Below are 23,348 nucleotides of genomic sequence, written 5' to 3' on the forward strand. Positions count from 1 at the left end.
TGCAATTTTCGATTTAACGAAACCACCTCAGTTAGCACCGTTCATAACCTTCCTTTTGGCCCTGAATTTTTTCAGTAATTTCGTGATTTTTAGCGTTGAAATTGCCAAAATAAATTTATATTAGGAATGTTGAGGTCACCTTGCAGATAAAAATAAATTAAAATTTTAAAATTTCCATAATTTTTCAATTCCTATAACGTGTTTTCCTGTCATTTTGGTAACACTGTTGAGGGAGCCTCAGGCCAGTTTCATTTTACTGTTGACAGACCGTGAAAAAATTGATGCAAATTTTTAAGGTTTATTTAATTATTATTGAAATTGAAGGATATATCATAGGATATATTCACTACATTTCTCTCTGTACGATAGCACTTCGAAGCTCACATCACAATTGAATTTTTTCCCATAATCGGAAAGTTAGGTTATTATTGAAGAGATATGAAAGAAAGTTCTTGGACGTGAATCTGTATCAAAATCGGATGTAATAACTGATAGTTTATTTTGTCACTAATAATACTTATTTTTCAGGCACATATAAATTTATCATATCAAGAAATGTATAGAATTCATAAATGTCAAATATCATCTCTCGGGAAGTCTCATTTTAAATAAAAAAAGCTTCTTCAGGGGTGAGCTTCTAAGCAATTGGTTCAGAAGAGTTTGTATTTGAAGCATATGATCCATTTGTCAAGTTTACATTATGAATTTCAGATTAAATTACATGCAAACTCATAGAATGAGAAACTTCCTTATTCTTGGTGTATGAACATAAGAATTTCTAGATAACAAACGGTTCTTGGGGGTGAGTCTGCACAGAAAATCGACCAGGAGATTCTATATTTCATAATTAAAATTTATTTTCAGGCACATATAAATTTATCAGATCAAGAAATGTATAATATAATATCATTTCTCGGACAGTGTTATTTGGTAAAAAAGAGGTAGTTCAGAGTAAGTTTATAAAGCAATTCATTCAGGATAGTTTCTATGTGAAGTAAATGATCTATTTCGCTTTTTTTCAACTGAATACAACAGATTTCTGACAACTTTCATGCAATAGGGTAGTGTACGGAGATGATTTTCTTAGTCTAGATCTATGGAAAAATGTTTTGAGATAAGTTATTCATTTGGAATGATATAATGATTATTGAAACATAATCTATGAGTGAGTTTTTGCGTTAAAATTCTATATTTATAGACATTTGTCAAGTTTTCTCATTCAAGGTAAGATTGTTACCCTTATCGTAGAGAGAAGGACTCTGTAGGTTTTTGTTCAAAATAAACTGAATGAAATGTTATAATACTTGAAATCTTCATAATAAGGCTTCTTTTCAATTCCATATGACAGATTTTGGCCAATTTTTGAGCTTTTTGATTAGTGTACAAGGATTATTATATTTACTCATTCCAGATAATAGGAGAAATGTTTTCAAATAACTCATTCAAGTGGAATAATAAAATGTTTATTGGGATGATAAAAAAAATATTGAAACACAATCTATGAGTAAGTTTCAACGTAAAAATTCTATATATGTATAGACTTTCGCCAAGTTTTTGTCATTTGGGGTTAGTTTTTTTTTTTCTTATCGTAGATGAAAGGATTTTGTAGATTTTGTTCAAAATAAACTGAATTAAATATTATGATGCTTGAAATTTTTATAATTAGGCTTCTTTCCCATTCCATATAACATATTTCTGCCAATTTTTAAGCTTTTTGATTATTGTACGAGGATTATTGTATTTAATCATTCCAGATGGCAGGAAAAATGTTTTCGAATAACTTATTTGAGTGGAATGATATAATGATTATTGGAATACAATAGCAGGGTGTTTTTTTTTGCGTTAAAATTCTACTTTTATAGACTTTTGACCAGTTATTCTCATTTCAACTTAGTTTTTTGTTTCATCGTAAAGAAAGAACTTTGTAAGTTTCTATTCAAGATGAACTGAATGCATGGAATCTCCGTTATAAGGCTTCTGTCCAACTGAATATAACTGATTTTTGCCAATTTTTAAGCAGTGTATGAGATTATTTGTATTTTTTCGTGAAATTTGCGACAATGCCTGTATATATCGAACGCTGTGAGTTATGTGTGATACTCAGTATTGTATGGTATTCGCGTATTATTAAGTGCGAGGGCCGTAGGCCCGAGCTACGGTCGAAAGGTGAATGGCGAGGGCCGAAGGCCCGAGCTACTGACGAAAGGCGTGGGCCGTAGGCCCGAGCTAAGGCGGAAGGCGAATCAAGAGGGCCGTAGGCCCGAGCTACGGACAAAAGGCGAATCTGTCCATGAAGGCGAATCTACCTACAAGGTGGATCTCCTGGCTATACTGATCTGCCAAAAAAGGTAGATCAGGGTAAAGGTAGATCTCCTGGCTATACTAGTTAATACTATAACGTTGATAAAAATGATCACCGAATCGTATCAAATTTTTTGCCATGTTGAAGTGTCGGGGGAGGGTATGGGAAATTTGAAATGCCGAGCGCCGAAGGCGCGTGGCCGGGTAGAGCGGTAAATGGAACGCAAGAGTAAGAATCGAGCTTTCAGAAAATGCCTAGATCGTATTTTTACCCCGTCTAGAAGTGTCCGAAAATTGCGTGAGAAAATCGCGAAATTCACGATTTTCGCGAAAAGGTACCAATTTGATTTGATTAGCTTGAGAGATCCGCGGTAGCTCGAGAGCCGGGATGGGTGTCGAACTAAGCTCGAAGAACCCGAAATTAAAATAGGCCTGTTTTTTTCCCCGGAGCCCGAACGATATTACCTAAAAAAGCGTAAGAATTTTGAAAATTTTTGACGTCTATTAAAAATCGAGTGACATTCCACAAAATTAAATTATTTTCTATTGATTATCAGAGAAAATTAAGTGAAAGTGCACTTTGACAATCGATGTCAGAGTGTGATTTAAAGGTTAACGTCAGTTTTGACGGCTTGGCAGCGATCACAGAACGAGGTGCCTTAAAACGATCGGGCTTTTAAAAAACGTTTTTGGCCTAGATATTCATAAAAGGGGAATCGAGCGAGGGCCGAAGGCCCGAGCTACGAACAAAAGGCGTATCGCGAGGGCCGTAGGCCCGAGCTACGGACGAAAGGCGAATCTGCCAGTAAAGGTGAATCTACCTACAAGGTGGATCTCCTGGCTATACTAGTTAATACTATAACGTTGATAAAAATGATCACCGAATCGTATCAAATTTTTTGCCATGTTGAAGTGTCGGGGGAGGGTATGGGAAATTTGAAATGCCGAGCGCCGAAGGCGCGTGGCCGGGTAGAGCGGTAAATGGAACGCAAGAGTAAGAATCGAGCTTTCAGAAAATGCCTAGATCGTATTTTTACCCCGTCTAGAAGTGTCCGAAAATTGCGTGAGAAAATCGCGAAATTCACGATTTTCGCGAAAAGGTACCAATTTGATTTGATTAGCTTGAGAGATCCGCGGTAGCTCGAGAGCCGGGATGGGTGTCGAACTAAGCTCGAAGAACCCGAAATTAAAATAGGCCTGTTTTTTTTCCCGGAACCCGAACGATATTACCTAAAAAAGCGTAAGAATTTTGAAAATTTTTGACGTCTATTAAAAATCGAGTGACATACCACAAAATTAAATTATTTTCTATTGATTATCAGAGAAAATTGAGTGAAAGTGCACTTTGACAATCGATGTCAGAGTGTGATTTAAAGGTTAACGTCAGTTTTGACGGCTTGGCAGCGATCACAGAACGAGGTGCCTTAAATCGATCGGGCTTTTAAAAAACGTTTTTGGCCTAGATATTTATAAAAGGGGAATCGAGCGAGGGCCGAAGGCCCGAGCTACGAACAAAAGGCGTATCGCGAGGGCCTTAAGGCCCGAGCTACGGACGAAAGGCGAATCTGCCAGTAAAGGTGAATCTACCTACAAGGTGGATCTCCTGGCTATACTAGTTAATACTATAACGTTGATAAAAAATGATCACTGAATCGTATCAAATTTTTTGCCACGTTGAAGTGTCGGTGGAGGGTATGGGAAATTTGAAATGGCGAGCGCCGAAGGCGCGTGGCCGGGTAGAGCGGTAAATGGAACGCAAGAGTAAGAATCGAGCTTTCCGAAAATGCCTAGATCGTATTTTTACCCCGTCTAGAAGTGTCCGAAAATTGCGTGAGAAAATCGCGAAATTCACGATTTTCGCGAAAATGTACCAAATTGATTTGATTAGCTTGAGAGATCCGCGGTAGCTCGAGAGCCGGGATGGGTGTCGAACTAAGCTCGAAGAACCCGAAATTAAAATAGGCCTGTTTTTTTTCCCGGAGCCCGAACGATATTACCTAAAAAAGCGTAAGAATTTTGAAAATTTCTGACGTCTATTAAAAATCGAGTGACATTCCACAAAATTAAATTATTTTCTATTGATTATCAGAGAAAATTAAGTGAAAGTGCACTTTGACAATCGATGTCAGATTGTGATTTAAAGGTTAACGTCAGTTTTGACGGCTTGGCAGCGATCACAGAACGAGGTGCCTTAAATCGATCGGGCTTTTAAAAAACGTTTTTGGCCTAGATATTTATAAAAGGGGAATCGAGCGAGGGCCGAAGGCCCGAGCTACGAACAAAAGGCGTATCGCGAGGGCCGAAGGCCCGAGCTACGGACGAAAGGCGAATCTGCCAGTAAAGGTGAATCTACCTACAAGGTGGATCTCCTGGCTATACTAGTTAATACTATAACGTTGATAAAAAATGATCACTGAATCGTATCAAATTTTTTGCCATGTTGAAGTGTTGGGGGAGGGTATGGGAAATTTGAGATGGTGAGCGCCGAAGGCGCGTGGCTGGGTAGAGCGGTACATGGAACGCTAGAAGAAGAATCGAGCTCTCCGAAAATGCCTAGATCGTATTTTTACCCCGTCTAAAAGTGTCCGAAAATTGCGTGAGAAAATCGCGAAATTCACGATTTTCGCGAAAAGGTGCCAAAGTTATTTGATTAGCTTGAGAGATCCGCGGTAGCTCGAGAGCCGGGATGGGTGTCGAACTAAGATCGAAGGACCCGAAATTAAAATAGGCCTGTTTTTTTTCCCGGAGTCCGAACGAAATTTCCCAAAAAAGCGTAAGAAATTTGAAAATTTTTGACGTCTATTAAAAATCGAGTGACATTCCACAAAATTAAATTATTTTCTATTGATTATCAGAGAAAATTAAGTGAAAGTGCACTTTGACAATCGATGTCAGAGTGTGATTTAAAGGTTAACGTCAGTTTTGACGGCTTGGCAGCGATCACAGAACGAGGTGCCTTAAATCGATCGGGCTTTTAAAAAACGTTTTTGGCCTAGATATTTATAAAAGGGGAATCGAGCGAGGGCCGAAGGCCCGAGCTACGAACAAAAGGCGTATCGCGAGGGCCGTAGGCCCGAGCTACGGACGAAAGGCGAATCTGCCAGTAAAGGTGAATCTACCTACAAGGTGGATCTCCTGGCTATACTAGTCAATATAATTACGTTGATAAAAATGATCACTGAATCGTATCAAATTTTTTGCCATGTTGAAGTGTCGGGGGAGGGTATGGGAAATTTGAAATGGCGAGCGCCGAAGGCGCGTGGCCGGGTAGAGCGGTACATGGATAGCTAGAGGAAGAATCGAGCTTTCAGAAAATGCCTAGATCGTATTTTTACCCCGTCTAAAAGTGTCCGAAAATTGCGTTAGAAAATCGCGAAATTCACGATTTTCGCGAAAAGGTACCAAATTGATTTGATTAACTTGAGGGATCCGCGGTAGCTCGAGAGCCGGGATGGGTGTCGAACTAAGCTCGAAGAACCCGAAATTAAAATAGGCCTGTTTTTTTTCCCGGAGCCCGAACGATATTACCTAAAAAAGCGTAAGAATTTTGAAAATTTTTGACGTCTATTAAAAATCGAGTGACATTCCACAAAATTAAATTATTTTCTATTGATTATCAGAGAAAATTAAGTGAAAGTGCACTTTGACAATCGATGTCAGAGTGTGATTTAAAGGTTAACGTCAGTTTTGACGGCTTGGCAGCGATCACAGAACGAGGTGCCTTAAATCGATCGGGCTTTTAAAAAACATTTTTGGCCTAGATATTTATAAAAGGGGAATCGAGCGAGGGCCGAAGGCCCGAGCTACGGACGAAAGGCGAATCTGCCAGTAAAGGTGAATCTACCTACAAGGTGGATCTCCTGGCTATACTAGTTAATACTATAACGTTGATAAAAAATGATCACCGAATCGTATCAAATTTTTTGCCATGTTGAAGTGTCGGTGGAGGGTATGGGAAATTTGAAATGGCGAGCGCCGAAGGCGCGTGGCCGGGTAGAGCGGTAAATGGAACGCAAGAGTAAGAATCGAGCTTTCCGAAAATGCCTAGATCGTATTTTTAACCCGTCTAGAAGTGTCCGAAAATTGCGTGAGAAAATCGCGAAATTCACGATTCTCGCGAAAGGTGCCAAACTGATTTGATTAGCTTGAGAGATCCGCGGTAGTTCGAGAGCCGGGATGGGTGTCGAACGGAGCTCGAAGAACCCGAAATTAAAATAGGCCTGTTCTTTTTCCCGGAGCCCGAACGAAATTTCCTAAAAAAGCGTAAGAATTTTGAAAATTTTTGACGTCTATTAAAAATCGAGTGACATTCCACAAAATTAAATTATTTTCTATTGATTATCAGAGAAAATTAAGTGAAAGTGCACTTTGACAATCGATGTCAGAGTGTGATTTAAAGGTTAACGTCAGTTTTGACGGCTTGGCAGCGATCACAGAACGAGGTGCCTTAAATCGATCGGGCTTTTAAAAAACGTTTTTGGCCTAGATATTTATAAAAGGGGAATCGAGCGAGGGCCGAAGGCCCGAGCTACGAACAAAAGGCGTATCGCGAGGGCCGTAGGCCCGAGCTACGGACGAAAGGCGAATCTGCCAGTAAAGGTGAATCTACCTACAAGGTGGATCTCCTGGCTATACTAGTTAATACTATAACGTTGATAAAAAATGATCACCGAATCGTATCAAATTTTTTGCCACGTTGAAGTGTCGGTGGAGGGTATGGGAAATTTGAAATGGCGAGCGCCGAAGGCGCGTGGCCGGGTAGAGCGGTAAATGGAACGCAAGAGTAAGAATCGAGCTTTCCGAAAATGCCTAGATCGTATTTTTACCCCGTCTAGAAGTGTCCGAAAATTGCGTGAGAAAATCGCGAAATTCACGATTTTCGCGAAAAGGTACCAATTTGATTTGATTAGCTTGAGAGATCCGCGGTAGCTCGAGAGCCGGGATGGGTGTCGAACTAAGCTCGAAGAACCCGAAATTAAAATAGGCCTGTTTTTTTTCCCGGAGCCCGAACGATATTACCTAAAAAAGCGTAAGAATTTTGAAAATTTTTGACGTCTATTAAAAATCGAGTGACATTCCACAAAATTAAATTATTTTCTATTGATTATCAGAGAAAATTAAGTGAAAGTGCACCTTGACAATCGATGTCAGAGTGTGATTTAAAGGTTAACGTCAGTTTTGACGGCGTGGCAGCGATCACAGAACGAGGTGCCTCAAATCGATCGGGCTTTTAAAAAACGTTTTTGGCCTATATATTTATAAAAGGGGAATCGAGCGAGGGCCGAAGGCCCGAGCTACGAACAAAAGGCGTATCGCGAGGGCCGTAGGCCCGAGCTACGTACGAAAGGCGAATCTGCCAGTAAAGGTGAATCTACCTACAAGGTGGATTTCCTGGCTATACTAGTTAATACTATAACGTTGATAAAAAATGATCACCGAATCGTATCAAATTTTTTGCCATGTTGAAGTGTCGTTGGAGGGTATGGGAAATTTGAAATGGCGAGCGCCGAAGGCGCGTGGCCGGGTAGAGCGGTAAATGGAACGCAAGAGTAAGAATCGAGCTTTCCGAGAATGCCTAGATCGTATTTTTACCCCGTCTAGAAGTGTCCGAAATTTGCGTGAGAAAATCGCGAAATTCACGATTTTCGCGAAAAGGTACCAATTTGATTTGATTAGCTTGAGAGATCCGCGGTAGCTCGAGAGCCGGGATGGGTGTCGAACTAAGCTCGAAGAACCCGAAATTAAAATAGGCCTGTTTTTTTTTCCCGGAGCCCGAACGATATCACCTAAAAAAGCGTAAGAATTTTGAAAATTTTTGACGTCTATTAAAAATCGAGTGACATTCCACAAAATTAAATTATTTTCTATTGATAATCAGAGAAAATTAAGTGAAAGTGCACTTTGACAATCGATGTCAGAGTGTGATTTAAAGGTTAACGTCAGTTTTGACGGCTTGGCAGCGATCACAGAACGAGGTGCCTTAAATCGATCGGGCTTTTAAAAAACGTTTTTGGCCTAGATATTTATAAAAGGGGAATCGAGCGAGGGCCGAAGGCCCGAGCTACGAACAAAAGGCGTATCGCGAGGGCCGTAGGCCCGAGCTACGTACGAAAGGCGAATCTGCCAGTAAAGGTGAATCTACCTACAAGGTGGATCTCCTGGCTATACTGATCTGCCAAAAAAGGTAGATCTATCAATAAAGGTAGATCTATGGGCTTACTAGTTTAATACTATAACGTTGATAAAAAATGATCACTGAATCGTATCAAATTTTTTGCCACGTTGAAGTGTCGGTGGAGGGTATGGGAAATTTGAAATGGCGAGCGCCGAAGGCGCGTGGCCGGGTAGAGCGGTAAATGGAACGCAAGAGTAAGAATCGAGCTTTCCGAAAATGCCTAGATCGTATTTTTACCCCGTCTAGAAGTGTCCGAAAATTGCGTGAGAAAATCGCGAAATTCACGATTTTCGCGAAAAGGTACCAATTTGATTTGATTAGCTTGAGAGATCCGCGGTAGCTCGAGAGCCGGGATGGGTGTCGAACTAAGCTCGAAGAACCCGAAATTAAAATAGGCCTGTTTTTTTTCCCGGAGCCCGAACGATATTACCTAAAAAAGCGTAAGAATTTTGAAAATTTTTGACGTCTATTAAAAATCGAGTGACATTCCACAAAATTAAATTATTTTCTATTGATTATCAGAGAAAATTAAGTGAAAGTGCACTTTGACAATCGATGTCAGAGTGTGATTTAAAGGTTAACGTCAGTTTTGACGGCTTGGCAGCGATCACAGAACGAGGTGCCTTAAATCGATCGGGCTTTTAAAAAACGTTTTTGGCCTAGATATTTATAAAAGGGGAATCGAGCGAGGGCCGAAGGCCCGAGCTACGAACAAAAGGCATATCGCGAGGGCCGAAGGCCCGAGCTACGGACGAAAGGCGAATCTGCCAGTAAAGGTGAATCTACCTACAAGGTGGGTCTCCTGGCTATACTAGTTAATACTATAACGTTGATAAAAAATGATCACCGAATCGTATCAAATTTTTTGCCATGTTGAAGTGTCGGTGGAGAGTATGGGAAATTTGAAATGGCGAGCGCCGAAGGCGCGTGGCCGGGTAGAGCGGTACATGGAACGCAAGAGTAAGAATCGAGCTTTCCGAAAATGCCTAGATCGTATTTTTACCCCGTCTAGAAGTGTCCGAAAATTGCGTGAGAAAATCGCGAAATTCACGATTTTCGCGAAAAGGTACCAATTTGATTCGATTAGCTTGAGAGATCCGCGGTAGCTCGAGAGCCGGGATGGGTGTCGAACTAAGCTCGAAGAACGCGAAATTAAAATAGGCCTGTTTTTTTTCCCGGAGCCCGAACGATAATACCTAAAAAAGCGTAAGAATTTTGAAAATTTTTGACGTCTATTAAAAATCGAGTGACATTCCACAGAATTAAATTATTTTCTATTGATTATCAGAGAAAATTAAGTGAAAGTGCACTTTGACAATCGATGTCAGAGTGTGATTTAAAGGTTAACGTCAGTTTTGACGGCTTGGCAGCGATCACAGAACGAGGTGCCTTAAATCGATCGGGCTTTTAAAAAACGTTTTTGGCCTAGATATTTATAAAAGGGGAATCGAGCGAGGGCCGAAGGCCCGAGCTACGGACGAAAGGCGAATCTGCCAGTAAAGGTGAATCTACCTACAAGGTGGATCTCCTGGCTATACTAGTTAATACTATAACGTTGATAAAAAATGATCACCGAATCGTATCAAATTTTTTGCCACGTTGAAGTGTCGGTGGAGGGTATGGGAAATTTGAAATGGCGAGCGCCGAAGGCGCGTGGCCGGGTAGAGCGGTAAATGGAACGCAAGAGTAAGAATCGAGCTTTCAGAAAATGCCTAGATCGTATTTTTACCCCGTCTAGAAGTGTCCGAAAATTGCGTGAGAAAATCGCGAAATTCACGATTTTCGCGAAAAGGTACCAATTTGATTTGATTAGCTTGAGAGATCCGCGGTAGCTTGAGAGCCGGGATGGGTGTCGAACTAAGCTCGAAGAACCCGAAATTAAAATAGGCCTGTTTTTTTTCCCGGAGCCCGAACGATATTACCTAAAAAAGCGTAAGAATTTTGAAAATTTTTGACGTCTATTAAAAATCGAGTGACATTCCACAAAATTAAATTATTTTCTATTGATTATCAGAGAAAATTAAGTGAAAGTGCACTTTGACAATCGATGTCAGAGTGTGATTTAAAGGTTAACGTCAGTTTTGACGGCTTGGCTGCGATCACAGAACGAGGTGCCTTAAATCGATCGGGCTTTTAAAAAACGTTTTTGGCCTAGATATTTATAAAAGGGGAATCGAGCGAGGGCCGAAGGCCCGAGCTACGAACAAAAGGCGTATCGCGAGGGCCGAAGGCCCGAGCTACGGACGAAAGGCGAATCTGCCAGTAAAGGTGAATCTACCTACAAGGTGGATCTCCTGGCTATACTAGTTTATACTATAACGTTGATAAAAAATGATCACCGAATCGTATCAAATTTTTTGCCACGTTGAAGTGTCGGTGGAGGGTATGGGAAATTTGAAATGGCGAGCGCCGAAGGCGCGTGGCCGGATAGAGCGGTAAATGGAACGCAAGAGTAAGAATCGAGCTTTCCGAAAATGCCTAGATCGTATTTTTACCCCGTCTAGAAGTGTCCGAAAATTGTGTGAGAAAATCGCGAAATTCACGATTTTCGCGAAAAGGTACCAATTTGATTTGATTAGCTTGAGGGATCCGCGGTAGCTCGAGAGCCGGGATGGGTGTCGAACTAAGCTCGAAGAACCCGAAATTAAAATAGGCCTGTTTTTTTTCCCGGAGCCCGAACGATATTACCTAAAAAAGCGTAAGAAATTTGAAAATTTTTGACGTCTATTAAAAATCGAGTGACATTCCACAAAATTAAATTATTTTCTATTGATTATCAGAGAAAATTAAGTGAAAGTGCACTTTGACAATCGATGTCAGAGTGTGATTTAAAGGTTAACGTCAGTTTTGACGGCTTGGCAGCGATCACAGAACGAGGTGCCTTAAATCGATCGGGCTTTTAAAAAACGTTTTTGGCCTAGATATTTATAAAAGGGGAATCGAGCGAGGGCCGAAGGCCCGAGCTTCGAACAAAAGGCGTATCGCGAGGGCCGAAGGCCCGAGCTACGGACGAAAGGCGAATCTGCCAGTAAAGGTGAATCTACCTACAAGGTGGATCTCCTGGCTATACTAGTTAATACTATAACGTTGATAAAAAATGATCACCGAATCGTATCAAATTTTTTGCCAAGTTGAAGTGTCGGTGGAGGGTATGGGAAATTTGAAATGGTGAGCGCCGAAGGCGCGTGGCCGGGTAGAGCGGTAAATGAAACGCAAGAGTAAGAATCAAGCTTTCCGAAAATGACTAGATCGTATTTTTACCCCGTCTAGAAGTGTCCGAAAATTGCGTGAGAAAATCGCGAAATTCACGATTTTCGCGAAAAGATATTAAAATGATTTGATTAGCTTGAGAGATCCGCGGTAGCTCGAGAGCCGGGATGGGTGTCGAACTAAGCTCGAAGAACCCGAAATTAAAATAGGCCTGTTTTTTTTCCCGGAGCCCGAACGATATTACCTAAAAAAGCGTAAGAATTTCGAAAATTTTTGACGTCTACGAAAATTTGATATGAATTTCCAAGAGCATAGAGGTATATTCGATCACGTCTGACGTTTCGAAAGGGGTTTTTGCAGTTTTCGGAAACTCGAGTCGATTATTATATGAATAATGCCAAAATAGGGAAGATAAATGCTAGAGAATCATTCTCCATTGCCTGTAGCATCTCCAGGTACCCATATTTCGGCTCAATATGTACAGGTAAGTTTGCAATTTTCGATTTAACGAAACCACCTCAGTTAAGCACCGTTCATAACCTTCCTTTTGGCCCTGAATTTTTTCAGTAATTTCGTGATTTTTAGCGTTGAAATTGCCAAAATAAATTTATATTAGGAATGTTGAGGTCACTTTGCAGCTAAAAATAAATTAAAATTTTAAAATTTCCATAATTTTTCAATTCCTATAACGTGTTTTCCTGTCATTTTGGTAACACTGTTGAGGGAGCCTCAGGCCAGTTTCATTTTACTGTTGACAGACCGTGAAAAAATTGATGCAAATTTTTAAGGTTTATTTAATTATTATTGAAATTGAAGGATATATCATAGGATATATTTACTACATTTCTCTCCGTACGATAGCACTTCGAAGCTCACATCACAATTGAATTTTTTCCCATAATCGGAAAGTTAGGTTATTATTGAAGAGATATGAAAGAAAGTTCTTGGACGTGAATCTGTATCAAAATCGGATGTAATAACTGATAGTTTATTTTGTCACTAATAATACTTATTTTTCAGGCACATATAAATTTATCATATCAAGAAATGTATAGAATTCATAAATGTCAAATATCATCTCTCGGGAAGTCTCATTTTAAATAAAAAAAGCTTCTTCAGGGGTGAGCTTCTAAGCAATTGGTTCAGAAGAGTTTGTATTTGAAGTATATGATCCATTTGTCAAGTTTACATAATGAATTTCAGATTAAATTACATGCAAACTCATAGAATGAGAAACTTCCTTATTCTTGGTGTATGAACATAAGAATTTCTAGATAACAAACGGTTCTTGGGGGTGAGTCTGCACAGAAAATCGACCAGGAGATTCTATATTTCATAATTGAAATTTATTTTCAGGCACATATAAATTTATCAGATCAAGAAATGTATAATATAATATCATTTCTCGGACAGTGTTATTTGGTAAAAAAGAGGTAGTTCAGAGTAAGTTTATAAAGCAATTCATTCAGGATAGTTTCTATGTGAAGTAAATGATCTATTTCGCTTTTTTCAACTGAATACAACAGATTTCTGACAACTTTCATGCAATAGGGTAGTGTACGGAGATGATTTTCTTAGTCTAGATTTATGGAAAAATGTTTTGAGATAAGTTATTCATTTGGAATGATATAATGATTATTGAAACATAATCTATGAGTGAGTTTTTGCGTTAAAATTCTATATTTATAGACATTTGTCAAGTTTTCTCATTCAAGGTAAGATTGTTACCCTTATCGTAGAGAGAAGGACTCTGTAGGTTTTTGTTCAAAATAAACTGAATGAAATGTTATAATACTTGAAATCTTCATAATAAGGCTTCTTTTCAATTCCATATGACAGATTTTGGCCAATTTTTGAGCTTTTTGATTAGTGTACAAGGATTATTATATTTACTCATTCCAGATAATAGGAGAAATGTTTTCAAATAACTCATTCAAGTGGAATAATAAAATGTTTATTGGGATGATAAAAAGAATATTGAAACACAATCTATGAGTATGTTTTAACGTGAAAATTCCATATATGTAAAGACTTTCGCCAAGTTTTTGTCATTTGAGGTTAGTTTTTTTTTTCTTATCGTAGATGAAAGGATTTTGTAGATTTTGTTCAAAATAAACTGAATTAAATATTATGATGCTTGAAATTTTTATAATTAGGCTTCTTTCCCATTCCATATAACATATTTCGGCCAATTTTTAAGCTTTTTGATTATTGTACGAGGATTATTGTATTTAATCATTCCAGATGGAAGGAAAAATGTTTTCGAATATTTTATTTGAGTGGAATGATATAATGATTATTGTAATACAATAGCAGGGTGTTTTTTTCGCGTTAAAATTCTACTTTTATAGACTTTTGACCAGTTATTCTCATTTCAACTTAGTTTTTTGTTTCATCGTAAAGAAAGAACTTTGTAAGTTTCTATTCAAGATGAACTGAATGCATGGAATCTCCGTTATAAGGCTTCTGTCCAACTGAATATAACTGATTTTTGCCAATTTTTGAGCAGTGTATGAGATTATTTGTTTTCTTTCGTGAAATTTGCGACAATGCCTGTATATATCGAACGGTGTGAGTTATGTGTGATACTCAGTATCACATAGTATAGTATTCGCGTATAGTATAGTATAGTATAGTATAGTATAGTATAGTATAGTATAGTATAGTATAGTATAGTATAGTATAGTATAGTATAGTATAGTATAGTATAGTATAGTATAGTATAGTATAGTATAGTATAGTATAGTATAGTATAGTATAGTATAGTATAGTATAGTATATAGTATAGTATTCGCGTATCATTAAGTGCGAGGGCCGTAGGCCCGAGCTACGGGCGGAAGGCGAATCGCGAGGTCCGAAGGCCCGAGCTACGGACAAAAAGCGGATCTGTCCATGAAGGCGAATCTACCTACAAGGTGGATCTCCTGGCTATACTGATCTGCCAAAAAAGGTAGATCTATCAATAAAGGTAGATCTATGGGCTTACTAGTTAATACTATAACGTTGATAAAAAATGATCACTGAATCGTATCAAATTTTTTGCCATGTTGAAGTGTCGGTGGAGGGTATGGGAAATTTGAAATGGTGAGCGCCGAAGGCGCGTGGCCGGGTAGAGCGGTAAATGGAACGCAAGAGTAAGAATCGAGCTTTCCGAAAATGCCTAGATCGTATTTTTACCCCGTCTAGAAGTGTCCGAAAATTGCGTGAGAAAATCGCGAAATTCACGATTATCGCGAAAAGGTACCAAACTGATTTGATTAGCTTGAGAGATCCGCGGTAGCTCGAGAGCCGGGATGGGTGTCGAACTAAGCTCGAAGGACCCGAAATTAAAATAGGCCTGTTCATTTTCCCTCAGCCCGAACGAAATCTCCTAAAACAGAGTAAAGAAATTTGAAAATTTTTGACGTCTACGAAAATTTGATAAATTAATTTCCAAGAGCATAGAGGTAATTTCGATCACGTCTGACGTTTCGAGAGGGGTTTTTGCAGTTTTCGGAAACTCGAGTCGATTATTATATGAATAATGCCAAAATAGGGAAGATAAATGCTAAAGCATCATTCTCCATATCCTGTAGCATCTCCAGGTACCCATATTTCGGCTCAATATGTACAGGTAAGTTTGCAATTTTCGATATTACGAAACCACCTCGGTTAAGCACCGTTCATAACCTTCGTTTTGGCCCTGAATATTTTCTGTAATTTCGTGATTTTTAGCGTTGAAATTGCCAAAATAAATTTATATTAGGAATGTTGAGGTCACCATTCAGCTAAAAATAAATTAAAATTTTAAAATTTCCACAATTTTTCAATTCCTATAACGTGTTTTCCTGTCATTCGAGTAAAAGTGTTGAGGGATCCTTAGGCAAGTTTCATTTTAGTGTTGTCAGACCGTGAAAAAATTGATTCAAATTTTTAAGGTTTAATTATTATTGAAATTAAAGGATATATTTAATATATTTACTACATTTCTCCCCGTACGATAGCACTTCGAAGCTCACATCATAGTTGAATTTTTTCCCATAATCGGAAAGTTAGGTTATTATTGAATTCTTAGATATAAAACACAGTTCTTGGACGTGAATCTGTATGAGAGATCGGATATTATAATTGATAGTATATTTTGTCACTAATAATACTTATTTTTTAGGCACATACAAATTCATCATATCAAGAAATGTATGAAATTCATAAATGTCAAATATCATCTACCGGAAAGTCTCATTTTAAATAAGAAAGCTTCTTCAGGGGTAAGCTTCTAAGCAATTGGTTCAGAATAGTTTCTATTAAAAGTATATGATCCATTTGTCAAATTTACATAATGTATTTCAGATTAAATTACATGCAAACTCACAGAATGAGAAACATCCTTAATCTTGATGTATGAACATAAGAATTTTTAGATAACAAACGGTTCTTGGGGGTGAAGAAAATCGACCAGGAGATTCTATATTTTATAATTGAAATTTATTTTCAGGCATATATAAATTTATCAGATCAAGAAATGTATAATATCATCTCTCGGACAGTGTTATTTGGTGAAAAAAAATGTTCTTCAGAGTAAGTTTCTTAAGCAGTTCGTTCAGGAGAGTTTCTATGTGAAGCAAATGATCTATTTCGATTCTTTTCAACTGAACACAACAGATTTCTGACAACTCTCAAGCAATTGGGTAGTGTACGGAGATGATTTTCTTAGGCTAGATCTATGGAAAAATATGTTTTGAGATAAGTTATTCAGTTGGAATGATATAATGATTATTGAAACACAATCTATGAGTGAGTTTTAGCGTTAAAATTCTATATTTATAGACATTTGTCAAGTTCTACCATTTAGGGTAAGATTTTTGCTATTATCGTTGAGAGAGGGACCCTGTAGGTTTTTGTTCAAAATAAACAGAATTAAACGTTATAATGCTTGAAATTTTTATAATTAGGCTTCTCTCCCATTCCATATAACAGATTTTGGCCAATTTTTAAGCTTTTTGATTATTGTACGAGGATTATTGTATTTAATCATTCCAGATGGAAGGAAAAATGTTTTCGACTAACTTATTCGAGTGGAATGATATAATGATCATTGGAATACAATGGCAGGGTGTGTTTTTTGCGTTAAAATTCTACTTTTATAGACTTTTGGCCAGTTATTCTCATTTCAAGTTAGTTTTTTGTTTCATCGTAGAGAAAGAACTTTGTAAGTTTCTATTCAAGATGAACTAAATGCATGGAATCTCCATTATAAGGCTTCTGTACAACTGAATATAACTGATTTTTGCCCATTTTTGAGCAGTGTATGAGATTATTTGTTTTCTTTCGTGAAATTTGCGACAATGCCTGTATATATCGAACGCTGTGAGTTATGTGTGATACTCCGTATACGCGTATCATCAAGTGCGAGGGCCGTAGGCCCGAGCTACGGGCGGAAGGCGAATCGCGAGGGCCGAAGGCCCGAGCTACGGAGAAAAGGCGAATCTGTCCATGAAGGCGCATCTACCTACAAGGTGGATCTCCTGGCTATACTGATCTGCCAAAAAAGGTAGATCTATCAATAAAAGTAGATCTATGGGCTTACTAGTTAATACTATAACGTTGATAAAAAATGATCACTGAATCGTATCAAATTTTTTGCCACGTTGAAGTGTCGGTGGAGGGTATGGGAAATTTGAAATGGCGAGCGCCGAAGGCGCGTGGCCGGGTAGAGCGGTAAATGGAACGCAAGAGTAAGAATCGAGCTTTCCGAAAATGCCTAGATCGTATTTTTACCCCGTCTAGAAGTGTCCGAAAATTGCGTGAGAAAATCGCGAAATTCACGATTTTCGCGAAAAGGTACCAATTTGATTTGATTAGCTTGAGAGATCCGCGGTAGCTCGAGAGCCGGGATGGGTGTCGAACTAAGCTCGAAGAACCCGAAATTAAAATAGGCCTGTTTTTTTTCCCGGAGCCCGAACGATATTACCTAAAAAAGCGTAAGAATTTTGAAAATTTTTGACGTCTATTAAAAATCGAGTGACATTCCACAAAATTAAATTATTTTCTATTGATTATCAGAGAAAATTAAGTGAAAGTGCACTTTGACAATCGATGTCAGAGTGTGATTTAAAGGTTAACGTCAGTTTTGACGGCTTGGCAGCGATCACAGAACTAGGTGCCTTAAATCGATCGGACTTTTAAAAAACGTTTTTGGCCTAGATATTTATAAAAGGTGAATCGAGCGAGGGCCGGAGGCCCGAGCTACGAACAAAAGGCGTATCGCGAGGGCCGTAGGCCCGAGCTACGGACGAAGGCGAATCTGCCAGTAAAGGTGAATCTACCTACAAGGTGGATCTCCTGGCTATACTAGTCAATATAATAACGTTGACAAAAATGATCACTGAATCGTATCAAATTTTTTGCCATGTTGAAGTGTCGGGGGAGGGTACGGGAAATTTGAAATGGCGAGCGCCGAAGGCGCGTGGCCGGGTAGAGCGGTACATGGATAGCTAGAGGAAGAATCGAGCTTTCCGAAAATGCCTAGATCGTATTTTTGCCCCGTCTAAAACTGTCCGAAAATTGCGTTAGAAAATCTCGAAATTCACGATTTTCGCGAAAAGGTACCAAATTGATTTGATTAGCTTGAGAGATCCGCGGAAGCTCGAGAGCCAGGATGGGTGTAGAACTAAGCTCGAAGGACCCGAAATTAAAATAGGCCTGTTCTTTTTCCCGGAGCCCGAACGAAATTACCTGAAAAAGCGTAAGAAATTCGAAAATTTTTGACGTCTATTAAAAATCAAGTGACATTCCACAAAATTGAACTATTTTCTATTGATTATCAGAGAAAATTGAGTGAGTGCACTTTGACAATCGATGTCAGAGTGTGATTTAAAGGTTAACGTCAGTTTTGACGGAATTGGCAGCGATCACAGAACGAGGTGCCTTAAATCGATCGGACTTTTAAAAAAACGTTTTTGGCCTAGATATTTATAAAAGGGGAATCGAACTATGGACGAAAGGCGAATTGCGAGGGCCGTAGGCCCGAGCTACGGACGAAAGGCGAATTTGCCAGTAAAGGTGAATCTACCTACAAGGTGGATCTCCTGGCCGTGCTAGTTAATAATATAACGTTGATAAAAATGATCACTGAATCGTATCAAATTTTTTGCCATAGTGAAGTGTCGGAGGAGGGTATGGGAAATTTGAAATGGCGAGAGCCGAAGGCGAGACGCGGGGACATGTTGGGTATAAAAATCTAGAGGAAGAATCGAGCTTTCAGAAAATGCCTAGATCGTATTTTTACCCCGTCTAGAAGTGTCCGAAAATTGCGTGAGAAAATCGCGAAATTCACGATTTTCGCGAAAAGGTACCAAACTGATTTGATTAGCCTGAGAGATCCGCGTTAGCTCGAGAGCCGGGATGGGTGTCGAACTAAGCTCGAAGGACCCGAAATTAAAATAGGCGTGTTCTTTTTGCCGGAGCCCGAACGATATTACCTGAAAAAGCGTAAGAAATTTGAAAATTTTAAAATAATCGAGTCGATTATTATATGAATAATGCCAAAATAGGGAAGGAAAATGCTAGAGAATCATTCTCCATATCCTGTAGCATCTCCAGGTACCCATACTTCGGCTCAATATGTACAGGTAAGTTTGCAATTTTCGATATTACGAAACCACCTCGGTTAAGCACCGTTCATAACCTTCGTTTTGGCCCTGAATATTTTCAGTAATTTCGTGATTTTTAGCGTTGAAATTGCCAAAATAAATTTATATTAGGAATGTTGAGGTCACCATTCAGCTAAAAATAAATTGAAATTTTAAAATTTCCATAATTTCTCAATTCCTATAACGTGTTTTCCTGTCATTCGAGTAAAAGTGTTGGGGGATCCTTAGGCAAGTTTCATTTTACTGTTGACAGACCGTGAAAAAATTGATTCAAATTTTTGAGGTTTAATTATTATTGAAATTAAAGGATATATTTAATATATTTACTACATTTCTCCCCGTACGATAGCACTTCGAAGCTCACATCACAGTTGAGTTTTTCCCCATAATCGGAAAGTTAGGTTATTATTGAATTTCCAGATATGAAAGACAGTTCTTGGACGTGAATTTGTATCCAAATCGGATGTAATAACTGATAGTTTATTTTGTCACTAATAATACTCATTTTTCAGGCACAAATTAATTCATCATATCAAGAAATGTATGAAATTCATAAATGTCAAATATCATCTATCGGAAAGTCTCATTTTAAATAAAAAAAGCTACTTCAGGGGTAAGCTTCTAAGCAATTGGTTCAGAAGAGTTTCTATTTGAAGTATATGATCCATTTGTCAAGTGTACATAATGTATTTCAGATTAAATTACATGCAAACTCACAGAATGAGAAACATCCTTAGTCTTGGTGTATGAACATAAGCATTTCTGAATAACAAACGGTTCTTGGGGGTAAGTCTGCACAGAAAATCGACCAGGAGATTCTATATTTTATAATTGAAATTTATTTTCAGGCATATATAAATTTATCAGATCAAGAAATGTATAATATCATCTCTCGGACAGTGTTATTTGGTAAAAAAAAAATGTTCTTCAGAGTAAGTTTCTAAAGCAATTCGTTCAGGAGAGTTTCTATGTAAGGCAAAGGATCTATTTCGATTCTTTTCAACTGAACACAACAGATTTCTGACAACTTTCAAGCAATTAGGTAGTGTACGGATATGATTCTCTTAGGCTTGATTTATGGAAAAATATGTTTTGAGGTAAGTTATTCAGTTGGAATGATATAATGATTATTGAAACACAATCTATGAGTGAGTTTTTGCGTTGAAATTCTATATTTATAGACATTTGTCAAGTTCTCCCATTTAGGGTAAGCTTTTTGCTATTATCGTAGAGAGAGACTCTGTAGGTTTTTGTTCAAAATAAACTGAATGAAATGTTATAATACTTGAAATCTTCATATTAAGGCTTCTTTTCAATTCCATATGACAGATTTTGGCCAATTTTTAAGCTTTTTGATTAGTGAACAAGGATTATTATATTTACTCATTCCAGATAATAGGAGAAATGTTTTCAAATATTTCATTCAAGTGAAATAATAAAATGCTTATTGGGATGATGAAAAGATTATTGGAACACAATCTATGAGTAAGTTTTAACGTAAAAATTCTATATATATAGACTTTCGCCAAGTTTTTGTCATTTGAGGTTAGTTTTTTTTTTCTTATCGTAGATAAAGGGATTTTGTAGATTTTTGTTCAAAATAAACTGAATTAAATATTATGATGCTTGAAATTTTTATAATAAGGCTTCTTTCCCATTCCATATACCAGATTGTGATCAATTTTTAAGCTTTTTGATTATTGTACGCGGATTATTGTATTTAATCATTCCATATGGAAGGAAAAATGTTTTCGAATAACTTATTCGAGTGGAATGATATAATGATTATTGGAATACAATAGCAGGGTGTGTTTTTTGCGTAAAAATTCTACTTTTATAGACTTTTGGCCAGTTATTCTCATTTCAGGTTAGTTTTTTGTTTCATCGTAGAGAAAGAACTTTGTAAGTTTCTATTCAAGATGAATTGATTGCATGGAATTTTCGTTTTAAGGCTTCTGCCAACTGAATATAACTGATTTTTGCCAATTTTTAAGCAGTGTATGAGATTATTTGTATTCTTTCGTGAAATTTGCGACAATGCCTGTATATATCGCACGCTGTATGTTATGTGTGATACTCAGTATTGTATAGTATTCGCGTATCATTAAGCGCGAGGGCCGTAGGCCCGAGCTTCGGACGAAAGGCGAATCTCGAGGGCCGTAGGCCCGATCTACGGACGAAAGGCGAATCACGAGGGCCATAGGCCCGAGCTACGGTCGGAAGGCGAATCGCGAGGGCCGTAGGCCCGAGCTACGGACAAAAGGCGAATCTGTCCATGAAGGCGAATCTACCTACAAGGTGGATCTCCTAGCTATACTATTCTGCCAAAAATGGTAGATCTATCAATAGAGGTAGATCTATCAATAAAGGTAGATCTCCTGGCCATACTAGTTCGTTATTAAATATAGTAATATAATTAATTACATAATTATAATACGCGGCGTCAAGTGCTCCGAAAAGAAATAAATGGCTGGGTGCCGAAAGAATAAATTTCTGATGAAAGGTCACTAATAATTCTGAAAGTGGATATTGTTTGTGAGAAATTATAAATACTTTGAAACAAAATAATTAGCGCTAAGAAGCCAAACGAATTCAAGGATTCCTCTCATCAAGAACCTAGGTGCTTTCATTTTGGTGTACATACCGGCAATTAGATTATTACAAATCGGACTACAGCATGCATATAGCCCTGAGCTAACTAAGCAATAAAATCAGGCTGTATTGCCTACCCTTGTTCATCAAAATTTCTGTTTTCGGTAACGGTGGTCTTAGTCATCAAGACATCTGCTCAAAGTAAGCTGGAACGGGATCGTAAAAAAGCTGGGCCTAGTAGGTATCAGTAGAAATGAACAAAAATTTCATTTCATTTATTGGTTTTTAAGTGTTTTCGGTTTCCATTCTTTTGTCGGTGCTGTATGAAAACATCTTTCACATTTCTGCCCGGTTCTCAAATTAGAGTTATTTTCTGTCAATGTCTTGAATGCCTGATCTGATGCCATTCCCGCCTCTAGGTGGGATGAAAAGAGAAAAGGAGAAGTTGTTAGTTCTTACTGAATTGCCTGTAGGTAAACATTGCAAAATTTTCTGTTACTTGAGGCTTCTGAATTCTGGTCAGTAAATCAGTGAAAAATGAGCTATTCGAAAAGAAAAAGGACTGATTCGATTTCAAATTCGCGTGAAAGTGATAATGAAGACATACCGGAAAATCATTCAATGATGGATGTGGCTGATAGTGGGTCTTCGCGCGCTGATAATAACTGCCCTTCTAGCGCAAAAACAGAAAATCTCTATAAAAAAAGTATATTCGATCTTTTTTTCAAAATCGAATCAGAAGGTACATCTGGTATAAAAACACACAAGTGTAAAATTTGTGTATATTCGAAAATAAAAATGTCGTGTGGAAATACTAGTGGATTGAGGAAACACCTACGCAGTAAACACCCCAAAAAATTCCTCGAATTATTTCCGGGAGAACAGCAAGAAGGAAAACAACAGGCAGATGATATCACAATTCCAAAAATGTTCTCACAGTTGAAGGTAAGGTATTAAATATAAATAATATTTTTTCTTGTTATTTCCACTGATTCAGTCATTAATATACTCATCTATGACACTATCACAATATTGGATGAAATATTGAATTATGTTACTATTTGCGCTGTAGTATTGAAGGTGTTCACTCGACAAGTGATTTCCTCAAACACATTATTGAACGAGGTACAAATAACAATTTTCAATTAATCTTCATCTCCATTATGAATAATTCGAGGGCGGATGAATACAGGGTGCTGACAAATTTAATGCTCACCACTTCCATCTTCCAACTTATGCCTGATTCTGTTTATTGACAAAAAATGCTGCCTTTGCAAGTCCTCCAACATGACCCTCAAATCTCAATTCGTTCTAGAATCATAATGAAAAATCGGAAATATGTGTATGATTTTCGAAAATTTCTTACATCTTTATTTGTTGAACAATTACAATGAAATTTTGAATTCCTCCAATAGTATCGTCATTTGATGAAACTATAC

At 37.9% G+C, this 23,348-nt stretch overlaps 1 protein-coding gene and 1 long non-coding RNA gene across 5 annotated transcripts in view; both read left to right on the top strand.

The window, feature by feature from the left end:
* LOC123319555 (tachykinin-like peptides receptor 99D) overlaps positions 1-23,348 on the top strand; it is a 709,883-nt gene that overhangs the window by 536,406 nt on the left and 150,129 nt on the right. The window lies entirely within an intron of this gene.
* LOC123319558 lies at positions 308-16,592 on the top strand. 3 transcript variants are annotated; one of them, XR_006538509.1, is made up of 5 exons: positions 308-629; positions 712-802; positions 12,707-12,807; positions 12,890-12,980; positions 16,161-16,592. It is a non-coding gene; the product is annotated as an uncharacterized LOC123319558 (long non-coding RNA). The 3 variants fall into 3 exon arrangements; XR_006538508.1 differs by lacking the exon at positions 16,161-16,592 and adding an exon at positions 13,043-13,184; XR_006538510.1 differs by lacking the exons at positions 12,890-12,980; positions 16,161-16,592 and adding an exon at positions 16,016-16,107.

Source organism: Coccinella septempunctata, chromosome 8 (genome assembly GCF_907165205.1).
Source record: "Coccinella septempunctata chromosome 8, icCocSept1.1, whole genome shotgun sequence".
In the NCBI taxonomy this organism is placed as follows: Eukaryota; Metazoa; Arthropoda; class Insecta; order Coleoptera; family Coccinellidae; genus Coccinella; species Coccinella septempunctata.